The 12,819-nt window shown below is 30.9% G+C and overlaps 1 protein-coding gene across 5 annotated transcripts in view; it reads left to right on the forward strand.

Annotated features, from left to right (window-relative positions):
* The window catches only part of LOC118189284 (monocarboxylate transporter 12-B-like), a 156,508-nt gene that overhangs the window by 68,274 nt on the left and 75,415 nt on the right, over positions 1-12,819 (forward strand). The gene's annotated exons all lie outside the window — the stretch shown is intronic.

Raw genomic sequence — 12,819 nt, forward strand, 5'->3', positions numbered from 1 at the left:
TAATACGGAATGTCATTACCGTAAGATGACCATCGCCACAGAAGATGAAAATCCTGTGGTACTGTGGTGGTCATCCAAGAGAAAGTTCACTTTATTCAGCTATATCTGTCTGTTTATTAATCGATAAATTTCTTTGTCTATCTGCAAATTATTTCTTTATAATTAACTACATCTACGTAAACTGCTTCCAACTGATTGAATATTTATTTGTATATCAGTACTGATCATTCTATTTATTAGCAGACAAATGTTACACAAAATCAAAATTCAAAAATTGAATAATAATTTTTATAGTTTTTATTTATTTATATTATTTTTTAGTTTGGCTAATTTAGCTCCAGTATTGGAGTGAACACGTTTTTGATCCTAAGTTCAAAAAAAAGTTCTAAGCTTTTAATCCTAAAAACTTAAGTTGTTAGAATTAAAAGGTAACGCTTTGGGTTACGAAAGGTATAAATAAAAGTAGAAATTACAAAATTGCAGTTTGCTAAAAAAAACTTGTTTAATACGAACATTACATAGTATTTAAAAAAAAAAACAGTAAAACAGTATTTAAAAATTTTTAAAAAAATACCTTGACTAAAAAAAGCTTATTATTATAATTATCAACTTTACAACAGAAAATATTTATAGTGCTTAATAAATGTTAAAGATATTCTAACACTGTAATCTAACGAAGCCGTGTTAGAATTTTATTTTAGAGATTGAATTTTTCTTCCTAAATTATGGAATTAATCCATTCAGAACCTTTTCCAGTATTTACTTCCTTTGAACACCTTATTTGACGTCCTCAAATCGTTTTGAAACATCAATTCGAAGAAACTGCTCCCTGCCATAAAGTACCATTAGTAACATCTTAAATTCCAGAGGCTTAGTATCCGTATTTTTGTCAATAGATAGAAAAGTTTGTTCATAAATCTACTCTTCTGAAATTATCATTTCATCATCACCATGTCCAGATGAAATGGAAGTGTAATTTTCATTAAAAAAATCATTGGAATTCCGAAAGATATCCCTTTGATCCTTTGTCTCTCTTTTGCAGAAATGATGATTTTACAGAATATTGCTCTGCAATGCATTAAAAGTCGAAATCGAAGGAATGTCATTTTAGTTTAATATGAAATTATTGGGAAAAAAATTTACCTAGATTATTTATTTGTAAATTTTGATAGAATGAGATGTTTTGGCTTGCACTTACATCTTTTTACTTACTTGTACGAAGTAAAAAGGAAGTATTGTAATCGCGAAAAGTTTCAGGCAGCATATTTCAACGAAAATATCCATTTTGACCGCTATCGAATGAAATTTAACGATGTTTTTGCGTGATATCTGTACGTAAGGACAGAATAAAGGACTCTTTTCCTCCAAAAAAATTATAAAATGAATTAATTACTTTAAAATGAATTCAGAAGAGAATTTTTCGTGGCATTTGTACGAACGTATGTACGTATGTACCTCGCATGACCCAAAAACGAGTAGTCTCAGAACGTTGAAATTTTGTATACAGGACTGCTATAACATGTAGATGTGCACCTCGTATTTTGGTTGCAATCAGCCGCACCAAACGTATATAAATATATTTATATATATCCACTCTGTTACCCGGCTCAGTCATCTCAGTTTCTTTACTGTTATATGTTTGTAAATTGTAAATTTTTTGCTTTAAAAATGATTGAATTATGTTGTTCTTATCTTCCGGTTAAGGTTTTTATGCCTTTAGTAAATATGTATGCGACAGTTTTAGAATTATCAACAATTTTAAAGTTGTTTAAATGCCGCTAAACCTAATAATGTTTTTGATGGCGGCCATTGCTTGTTTACATTTGAAACAGCAGAATAGTGGATTTGTTGCCAATCTAGAGAAACTTAGCTTCGCAACAACTAAGATAACGCCTTCATTTATTATTGCGAATTAAATCGTGCTTAATCCTTCCTGGAATTTCTTCGAGGAAATAAGTGTTTAAAATTTACTTCGTAATTTTTAATACAGATATTTTGAGTTTTTATGTATTTTTGCCTTCTCGCGAAGTGAGAACTGAATTAATTGAATGAGAAATACTCAATAGTCTGTGAAAAACTGTTTCTTTTTTGTTTTGTTTGCTTAATTTCTTTTATACATCGTTCTAGACATATTAAAGTATTTGAATAGAACATGTGGGAACGATTAGATAATTCTTCAAATGATATAAATTTTCTGAGTGCATTCTGAGTTATAATATGAACGAAATATGATAGTGTTAAGTGAACCTAGCGCCAGAGTGTCGCTATGGTAAACAAATAGAGTCAATTTTAAAGAATGCATTTATTCTATTGGGGTTTTTGCGCTGCCGGCGAATTAGATTTAATTCAATCCAATAAGTTTAAATGAAATGCAAGAAAAAATGCGTATAATTAAATATTCTGTACAAGGAAGTCATGTGGTGTACACATCAGATTTTTTAATTAAGGTATTTAATAAATTAATCGTTGGTATTTTGTGTGTTTTCTATATCTTGAAATGATAATCGTTTCAATAGTTCATCTTTGATAAACTATTATTAAATCTTGTAACAAAATTATATTTTGAAACTTCTTCCAGCACATTCATAAAATTAAAATACAGTAAACGAATTGCCGCTTAACGAAAAATATTTGCAATGATATAATGTGTAAGGTATTTTCTTTCTTCTTACAACGTGTCTTCGAGGTGTAACTGGACGTACGTCCGGCTAGGGATCGGGAAGTCCAGAGTTCGAGTCCTGGGGAAGGCGCTGCACGTATTTCATGTCTTCCGTCCCGAAATAAAATGTCTAGCGATCTCTACAGTAGTGTCCGAATTAAGAAATGGTCGATAATAATTCGTGACCACGAGGATCTGGTCATCTGGTGTCCGCCTCTCAGTCATCCTTTAAGCAATAGAAAATGTGAGCTATTTTCTCCCTCCTCATAGCATGCCTTCGAGGTGAAATTGGAAGCTCCCCCTTCTAGCTGTCAGGAGGTTCAAAATTTGAATAGCAGCAAAATTTATATATTTATACTGTTCCCGCTGTTTGCGTTACTTTTGACTGAAGTTTAGAAGCATATCTACAACAACAACAACAACAAAAGGGTATGAAAGCAAAAAGCATTGCTAATTGCAAAATACATTCGAAAGCACATAATATAAATCTTTTGTTTGTTATCGATGAATATTAATTAGGAATTTAATTAATTTTATTAAAATAAGCACATTTTATTATTTTTAAAAATAAGTCTAAAATTATACTTAGATGCCAAATTATCTAAAGTCATCCCAGCTTATGGTAAATTCATCTTATATATTTAACTTTAATTAAATTAACGAATAAAATAATAATTGAACGATTTAGTTTTGTGGCTAGTAATTAACAAGCTAAAATACTGTTTGAATATATATATGACAATCAGCATTTTCTTTTTGAAACAATGATTATATAATTATTTGATTTACAATGAACTGAGAGATCAGGCAGATTTAGAATCAACTGGAATTAATTTTGAGTAAAATTAAACATCGAGTTTATTCTACAATTTACAGGACGCTTTGCTCAATTAAATTTACTCAAATAAATCTATTTACGACAACTTAAATTAAATAACTATCAGAAAAAGACGCAAATTAACGTAACAAACCTTAGTCTTTCTCCTAAATTAAACCTTCACTTTAATTTAACAATAACAGAGGCTTTCCGAAGATGACTACTCCGGACCTCCTCTTGGTGCTAATTAAATTTTGAAGGTAATAATAGAATTCAAATAAATCATTTGGAGAATGAAGCACGCCTGAAGAACGTCATTCGAATGTCAGCAATGATATTGGTGCTATTTTCTGGGTCGTATTTGTCTACTTATTAGTTTGTTCGTGAGTTAAATTAAAACAACCTGTTCTGTCATCATAACATGTGCATAATAATAGAAAGGCGGTTTAATTTAAAATTGAAGCTAGTTAGACGAAGATAAAATGCTTTACAGCCGTATTGAAAATGTGTTAAAGTGCAATATATATATATATATACGTGTAATGATAGCACAAATTTTGGAAGCACTATGCCTAGAAATGCTGATTGCGTAGATACTTGATGCTTACAGCGTCCGTCCATTTTGAAGAAGAAAGAGTCGATCCGGATTAAATTCCTTTTATTCATTTAAATTCTCATTTGTGGTCACAATTCACTTGGCACTCTACTCGTGAGTATTAAAGAACATTTAAAATTTTGATATTATTGCCATAGAAGCGATTGCACACATACGATTGCAGAAAGACGTCTGGTCAAGAGGAAAGCACAAGCAAAAGTGACGTATCGGTTCATAGAAAGAAAGGAGGGAGTCAAAAGTTTCAGTTTTTAGTTTCGGTTTACAATTTGGTGATTGGTCGAGAGGCATCTGCATTAAGGGTTACGTAAGATCGCATAACTCATTTGAATGACGCAGAAAACGGCGCTATTTTTAAGACTGAGAGATGAAGTTTCCAAATGAAATAGAAAATAAAAGAGGCTATAGTGAATTAAATTTAGAAGTTTGCTTTCATATTTTTTATCATACATATATATATATAAAGGAAAGTAGGAAAAAAGAGACTCAAAAAGAAAATGCCAGTTATTCAAATTATTTCTCGAACTTTCTGGTCTTAGAACTGTAACTAAGTAAGCATAATTAAATATGTATTTCATTTCTTTAAGTATATATGATTACTATTGTATATTTTCGAATATTTGAAATGGAAAGTTAACTCATGTCTATAAATTTGATAAAGTACGAACACTTTTCAAATATATTTGAAAATTTTTATTGTTATTCTGATTCGAAAACGTCAGAATTGAAACGTTTTTTTTAATTTTAGTTTAGTATGGCAAAGCGCACTAGGGCTATCTGCCTAAGGGGAGGGGAATTTTCATGGAGTATTTTCTAAGGGAAACTGTCTCTTATACACGTTACACATGGGTAAAGTCACGAAAACGTCCTTGTAGCCAGCCGGGATTCGAACCCAGATCCGAACTACCAGTGGTTAGCGATCTTGCCTTTTGGCTGCTGGTGGACCCTCAGAATTAAAACGGAAACGTTTCCTCTTAATATGTTGCCTTACTGCAAAATTTAATGCGTTATGACTCTCTAATGCATTACACGAAAGTTTAAATGCATTCGATATAATATTACGTGTTGAGAGGCAATCCATTTGGTTGCTATGAGGTAATAATGCGTTATGACTCTCTAATGCATTACACGAAAGTTTAAATGCATTCGATATAATATTACGTGTTGAGAGGCAATCCATTTGGTTGCTATGAGGTAATAATGCGTTATGACTCTCTAATGCATTACACGAAAGTTTAAATGCATTCGATATAATATTACGTGTTGAGAGGCAATCCATTTGGTTGCTATGAGGTAATAACACCAGATGAGACAACTTTCAGAGTCTTGGAACTAGAGTATCTGCGAGCTGTGTTTCCGAGAGGTCCAGACTTCATTTATAATGGAGAAAGAAACATTACAATTTTTATTCATCGCATTATTATTATGAATAAAAAGAATCACGTAAAACAAAATGAAGAATGAGGGAACATTATTTAAGGAAGCTTCAAGATTTAACATGTTTTCAACTATAATTTGTTGTTAACTACGTTCGACCTTTCCTTATGTGCTTGAGAGTAGGAACAGCCATTATTTAAGATTATCTTCAATCTGATCCCAAGGAAAAAGTACTTTCTGTAACTATTAAGTGCACTTATTCAAAAGTTATATCCTCAGCCCCATAATAAAATACGTAAGTTTAAAAATAAAAAGAATGGCAACAACATTAACAAATTAACTTTCCAATCATGTACAACTATATATTTGTATAAAACTGTACGCGAAAGCATTTTATGATTTAAAAGGATTTAATATGAGGAATTTGCTAAAATGCAAACATATACAGACCATCTGAACTTTTAAATGGCAAAATCTTTGAACTATTTTTAACGACAGCATTCGTTTTTACATGAGTTTCTTCCAAAATACCCGTATAAAATCGAATTTTAATATAAACGCAAAAACAAAGTTTGATTTTTTTAAACTGTTCAAAATTCATAACCTCTTAAATCAGTTCATAACTTTTATAGACCATACATGCACTATGTGATACTGAAAGAAAGACACAGAATACTCTGAAGCTAACTCATTTACTTTTAAGTGGGAATCAGATTTTAGTTGTATGGCTTCTGTGTTCAGGTTACAGCCGTTTAACTTAAAAAAGGAAAATACGTTGGATTATACATAAAGTTCTGAAGCATCTACAAAAGAAGAATTACAGAAGTGGTTCACAGGATTGTTGAATGATTTTGATTAAACAGAACTTAAATTCATAAAATCCTAAACAATCGGTTGCAGTTATTATTGGCTGTTATTTTACAATCACTAGCAACGATTTTTTACATTGAGGGGTAAATTGTTGTCTGCATCAATTCAAATTTTTTTTAAGCCCAGATTGACTCATATAAATGCATTTTAGCTGAAGGATACACTTTTATACTTTCTTAAGAAGAAGTCTCATTTTTCGAAATAAAAAGATATAAAAATCTTAGATTCAAGATAATTAAGAGCCCAACATGTAGTACGCTCCACAATAAAAGAAAATACCGGTAATTACTGCTTTCGAACGGAAACATAATTTCTATTTTTATCTAGATAGAAGTGCGTCTTTCGAAGACAATTTCGAAAGCAAGAGGGAAAAAATAGATATTTATAGAAAATTTCTGACCTAATTGGTGAGCTGTATCATCAAATCTTAAACAATCTCAATTGCGAATAAAATAATATATAAAGTGTAAGTTGAAAAAAGTGAAGAAAGAAAAAATCAGTATTTCTTATTTTTAGAGATATATGATAGAATGTAAGACGAGATGTAGAAGTCTTTCGGAAATCATTTATTCCATGAAAAACGGAAGTTTGTTCTGATTATAGAAGAAGCATGGCTATATTTGAATTGCTATAACACAGAAATTTCTGTCATAAAACGAAAAGAAAGGCTTGGGAAATTTGATTTTATGAGTTTAAGGAAAATTTTAGTAAAGTATTTATGATTAAAGTTAGTTTTTCATCCGATGAAAACTAAAAAAGAGTCTAAAGCAACATAAAAATTAGTTTAGTATTATCATATTATGGATTTTGGTATTTAAAAAAATTTCATTTTTATTTAAATATAAAAATCCGAATAATATAAAAGGCGTTTAATTTAGCTGACGTAAAACCTCGTTATATACGTCAATAACTGCAACGTAATTTCCAGAAATTAGAGGTGAGGAGACAAGAGATCGCTACAGAAGCCCTTTTCACGTATTGCTGCAAAGTTTCTTGGTGCGACGCCAGTATGTTACTATGCTTCTGGACTATCAAAAAGGATACTTTCAAGATGACCAAAGGCAGTTAACAGATTACGAAACGCAGCACAAAGGAGTGGGAAAACATTTCTATGATTAAATTAAAAAATATCATTTCTTCAGGAAAATAAAAGAGGAATTGATATTTAAGACAAAGTTTATCATAATTAACATTTGAAAAACTTAGATTAATGGTTTTATTGCATTAAAATCGTTCAAAATGTGCGAACTTAATCTTTAGACCCATAAAATTAGCTTTAAGTTCTTATAAAATCTCTAGCTTTACGTTCAACAGAGTAAAATATTAATCATAACAATCATTGCGAACACCCTGTATATTGAAATTTATAAATGGTGTAATCTGAAATTTAACTGAATGAATAAACTAATTTTTTAAATTTACGATAAGTAAAATAATATACATAAATAATTATAATTCATAGTACCTGATTATATATTTTAGTAAGTTAAACATATACATAATGCTATACACACTATCAATGGAAATATTTTTGATTTTCATTATATAATTTAAATGAAATCTAACTATATTTATGATAGTTCATAACAAAATGAAATAAAAGATAATGTTCTTATTTGTACTTGATTCTTCTCTTTTGGTAACGATCAGGTTTATCATTCTCTCAAAGACAATAACAACGGCTTAATTCACAGAAAAATCAGTTTTTTTTTTTTTTTTTTTTTTTATGTTTGGAAGAAAATAAAGTTTGTGAATTTTATACGCACAAAAGATTGATTTTAGTTGAGGAAAGATTAATAAAGTGCTGATTGAATAACAGCAATCCTTCAACAGAGGTAATGCTATCGTAAAAAGAATATAAGTAACAGATCTGCAGACAGGAAATTTAGAGTCGACTTGGCTTAAAAGTAAACAGGAAAAAAAGTGTTATTGTTTTTTTATATTTGCGAAATTGTGTTGCTATGATTTATTTCTGCAAAGCAAAAATTTGTGCAAAAATTTTGCATAAAATAAAGGACCGTTTATGGGATTTTAAATCTCTTTCACAAGTAGTAGCCCGACAAAAAATGTAAGTGCTGAGTTTTTTGCGAAGTTTCTTTACCCCAAAAGTTAATGAGAATGCCAGAAGATGGTCAAATAAAATAGGAGCATACCATTTTACATTATCATTTATTACCATCGAATAAACAAAATTCTGTTATAAAAAATCAAAATTGTCTAACACATTAGCGCGCAAACATTACATTTCATATGGCATCGTTGACGGTGAGTGAAATATAAAGAAAAATTAATACAAAAATTAAAATGATCAAAAAATTAATAAAAAAAAAAATAAACTAAAATGAATTTTAAAAAAAGTAAAAGTAAACTAAAAATTAATTATTAGTACATATTGTGCCATTGCGACAATTTCGCAATCACTTCTTCCTTCTAGTACTGGAGTGAATTCAGAAGTTGCATTAAAATACCCTGCAGGATGCTGGTCATCTTCGCTTGAACCTTCCTTAGTAGATTGAATATTAAAGCATGATCTGAATTTTTTATCATTTTCATTAAGTTTATTATTTTATTGCGGAAATTAAAAAACACAACACATTTCATGTAACAGTAATTTGCATTCTAAATGCATTTTATTTCAGCTCCCGAGAAGCAGAAAAATATCACAATTGCAAAAAAATTCCTTGAATTACTGTAGATCTTTCAAACATTCATTTCTTGCAGAAATTTAAATTTGGATATTTAGTGTTAATTGTAGCAACAGTGTTCCGCAACTTATAACACGATATTAACGTAGTTGTTGACAATTAGGTTATTCAGAGACGAAAAGTTAATGATCCAGAGCGTAAAGTTTATGATTTGGTTTATTCGATTATGGCAGAGCATGCTAGGGCTATCTGCCTAACGGGAGAGGTCCAGGTTCAAGTCCCGGCGAGGGTATTGCTCATTTTTCACGTCTGCCGCATCAAAATAATTTAATGACTCTACAGGAGCGCCGGAATTAAAAAGTGTTGGACAATAATTCATCACCACTACGATTTGGCGATTGGTTATTCTAACCCCCAGTCGCCCTTTAACTCTTTGAGGGGCAAAAAAAGGAAATTTATTTTTTCAGCAAAAATCTTCTTTTATTTACTATATCAGGTGTTACAATGAAATTATTTGCGACAATTACACGCATTTTCTCCAAGACGCGTGAAAAAAAATTACCACTTCTGGTGGTTAGTGTCTGTAACCACCGCCACAGAACACATCCCTACAAATCAGTCTCTACGGTACTCATGGAAACAGTTTTTCTTTTCCAAGCAGAGTGCAACTTGCATGTGCTGCATTTCCACACTGTTCTTATAGGCGTTTCCTTGGTGCTGCAGAATGCACATCGTCGTGATGTTGTCTTCGATGGCTGACGCTTATTTTCTTGAAGATGAATTGCTGCATCAACTACTGGCTTATGTTTCTTGATTGGAATGTCCCGGCGAGAGAATTGCTTCTTTTTCAAGTCTCCTGCTTCAAAATAACCCAATAACTACAATTTTTTAGATTTAAAAAATACTCATATTCTAGTTTTGATGCATCTTATTTTTTCAAAATTTTTATCAGTAGTACGTGAACTAACTAATAATCGTTTCTTCTAAAAAATTTTAAAAAATTTTTTAACTTTTTTATGTAGCAGCATATATTCCAGCAAGAACACAACTCGAGATATTACATTATTTTTCGTTGTCAGCATGAACTCTGAGAAGTCGGTGTAACTTAACCACACAAAAAGACCGGTCAGCTTGAAATTATGTATATGTAATTAAGGCTGCAATACAGCCGTTTCCCTCGACTTAGCAAAAAGTTTTGCAAGTTTTAAAATTCAAGCAGACACTCTAACTATACTTTTCTATAGACAGCATCGAAATCCAGTTTCTTTCACTTGCTTATCCTTTCTTAGTCAGTGGCAGAAGAGTAAGGTCAATATAGCAGATAATTCATCTCATTTTCAGCTTCTAGCGACTGAATGGTCTAGTTAATTTGGAGTTTTTTGCTGTTTTCTTTACGTTTATTTTCAACGCGATTGAACTTCCTTTAGAACGTAATATAGGAAGGTATACTTTCTAAAAAAGTAGTCCCGGAATATTTCTTTTAACAAATAATCTAAGTAACGTAATTTCTCCAATATAAGGCTGTTAATTACGATGAAAATTTACTCCAGAACAGACGGGTAATTAAATTTCAGCTGTTAATGTTCGTGAAAATCAGAATACTGTTATTAAGATGTTTGAATTGGATATGTTCTCACGTAAAAATGATCCAAACGAAAAGATATTATCCAACGTCTTCAAAGGGAAAAGGAGTATTCTATAAGAATTCACGGACACTTAATGAAATTCTTCGGCATATGATATTACAAAGAATTCCTGGACTTAAAGAATGACCTGCTCGAAAGGAGAAATTCCAGTCAAACAAGCAACGATTATGAAAAGATTAGCGTTAGAAAATGAAAACTATTTTGGCTACTAAAACTGACATATTTTACTAGATGCAATATTTCCAGTTATAAAACTTAATTCACTCTTTTAACTGCAAAATGTAGATGCATTCCTCATTCTTCATTGATTTCCTGATGATACCGAAATCCTATTGCTTAAATACGTATGTTAATCATATGCCTATAGTATTTCTCTATATTATTTTGCTTTACTTTTCCAATAATACTTTATTAGTTTTTTGTGGTTATTTTTAGAGATATCATACTGCTGAATATTAGGTGTAACGTTTATTTTTCATTATCAACCACCGATTTTTAAGGAAATATGGAGTAAAATATTAGTTACAAATATTACATTTATTCGCTCTTATATCACATGAAAGCTTTTTAAATATGGTCACAGGTATCTAAAAATAGTACATTTTTTTATTAGATTTCTTTCTTTTGTAAAAACGATTCGGGTCTGCATATAAGAGTTCAGCAGGAATCAGTCATCATAATGGGGGTCCAACATTATAGTGCAACACCTTTCCAAACAAACGATATCTTGAAACATTTCCCTTGCTGTTAAACAAATAGTTTATGAAGCTTTTGTTTTATATGGATACAATAATGTTTTGACTCTCAATTTTTTACTACTCTGTTCTTTTCCTGTGTTACTAATCATGATAATATATTCGTATAAACTTATGATTAAAAATTCTATTTCTGTTTTAAGATGCCAAACCATATTTCAGAATGCCATTTTATTAATAGAAACATTTCTTCTAAAATACGGTGAGTGATTAAGTGATACAGTGATTTTAAGGACTTCGCTGCTTAACAGTTAAGTGAGCAAATTCGTCACTGAATTTTATAATTCATTAAAAAAAATCAAGATAAAATGAGAACCGGTTGCGTATGGCAAATATTTACGCATTTTGAGGATTTTCCCAACTTATCAGGACTTGTATTTCTCTTGATTTGCGTTGGAAACATGAATGGTCCTGAATTGGAACAGGGAGCTTACTCAAGCTATGTTCAAAAAAGTGTGAAGTAGACAACACAAGCAGGAAGGGTATACGAAACCCTTTATTTTCAATCTTTTACAGGATCTTCCGAGCTTCGGAATACAAAGACCAACCACTTGTGGTCTGACTGTAAGAATATAAAAACTACTAACTAAAACTGTAACTAAAAACTAACTTTGAATTAGTATACAAATGCCTAGCACTAAGATTGGCCTTTATTTAAAGAAAGCTACATATGTAGTACGCCGAGCTGCTTAAACTACAATACGTCTGCAATTATCAAGAGGGCTAAACCTCTGGCCTTAAAGGCAACCAAAAACCGAGTGAAAACTCGTAAAACTACAGTGGCAAACGACTTGCTTCCTATAACTCCTTCCTACCCCTCTCTTGGCTAAAAGCCACAACTTAAGTACTTGGCGTTAGCAAGACAATTTGCATAAACAAGTTAAAGCATTTAATTCTGGCCGGAAGTAGAAAATAAGAAGTGATAGTACAGTTTTAAAATAAAATAAACGTTACTAAAACTTAGGATCCTTACAAACTTATTCGAATATTTTGTTTTGGTATTTTAACCTTGATGCTTAATTGGATATTAAAAAAATTTACGCCACTTTATATACAAACTGAAGATAAAAGCTATTTTGAATTCTATAAATTAACTCGGTAGCCTGACAAGGTCTACAGGCGATGGATTTCGGTCGAATATAAATAAAAACAAAACGAATTTTTTGTTATCTTCTTATCATCTTCAATTGCAATCAAAAGAGCGTAACTTTGTTGTTCTTTATCTTCTCTTACAAATGTTTAAACAGCCCAGAAAGTGAGAGTTTAGTTGATCCAATAGCAGTTTCGTCCTATGTAAAATGACAACTTATACGGAAAGAGTAAAGAATACTATCGAAATCGTAAAAGAATTTTAACCTACCACAATTAAAAATGTAGCTTTATATTTCAATTTCTCTTTCCAAATGGCTGGTTTTCTGTTCATTAAGACAGCGTGAA

The sequence above is a fragment of the Stegodyphus dumicola genome, chromosome 6 (genome assembly GCF_044657685.1).
Source record: "Stegodyphus dumicola isolate Sdum_Otavi_A_Nest chromosome 6, ASM4465768v1".
In the NCBI taxonomy this organism is placed as follows: Eukaryota; Metazoa; Arthropoda; class Arachnida; order Araneae; family Eresidae; genus Stegodyphus; species Stegodyphus dumicola.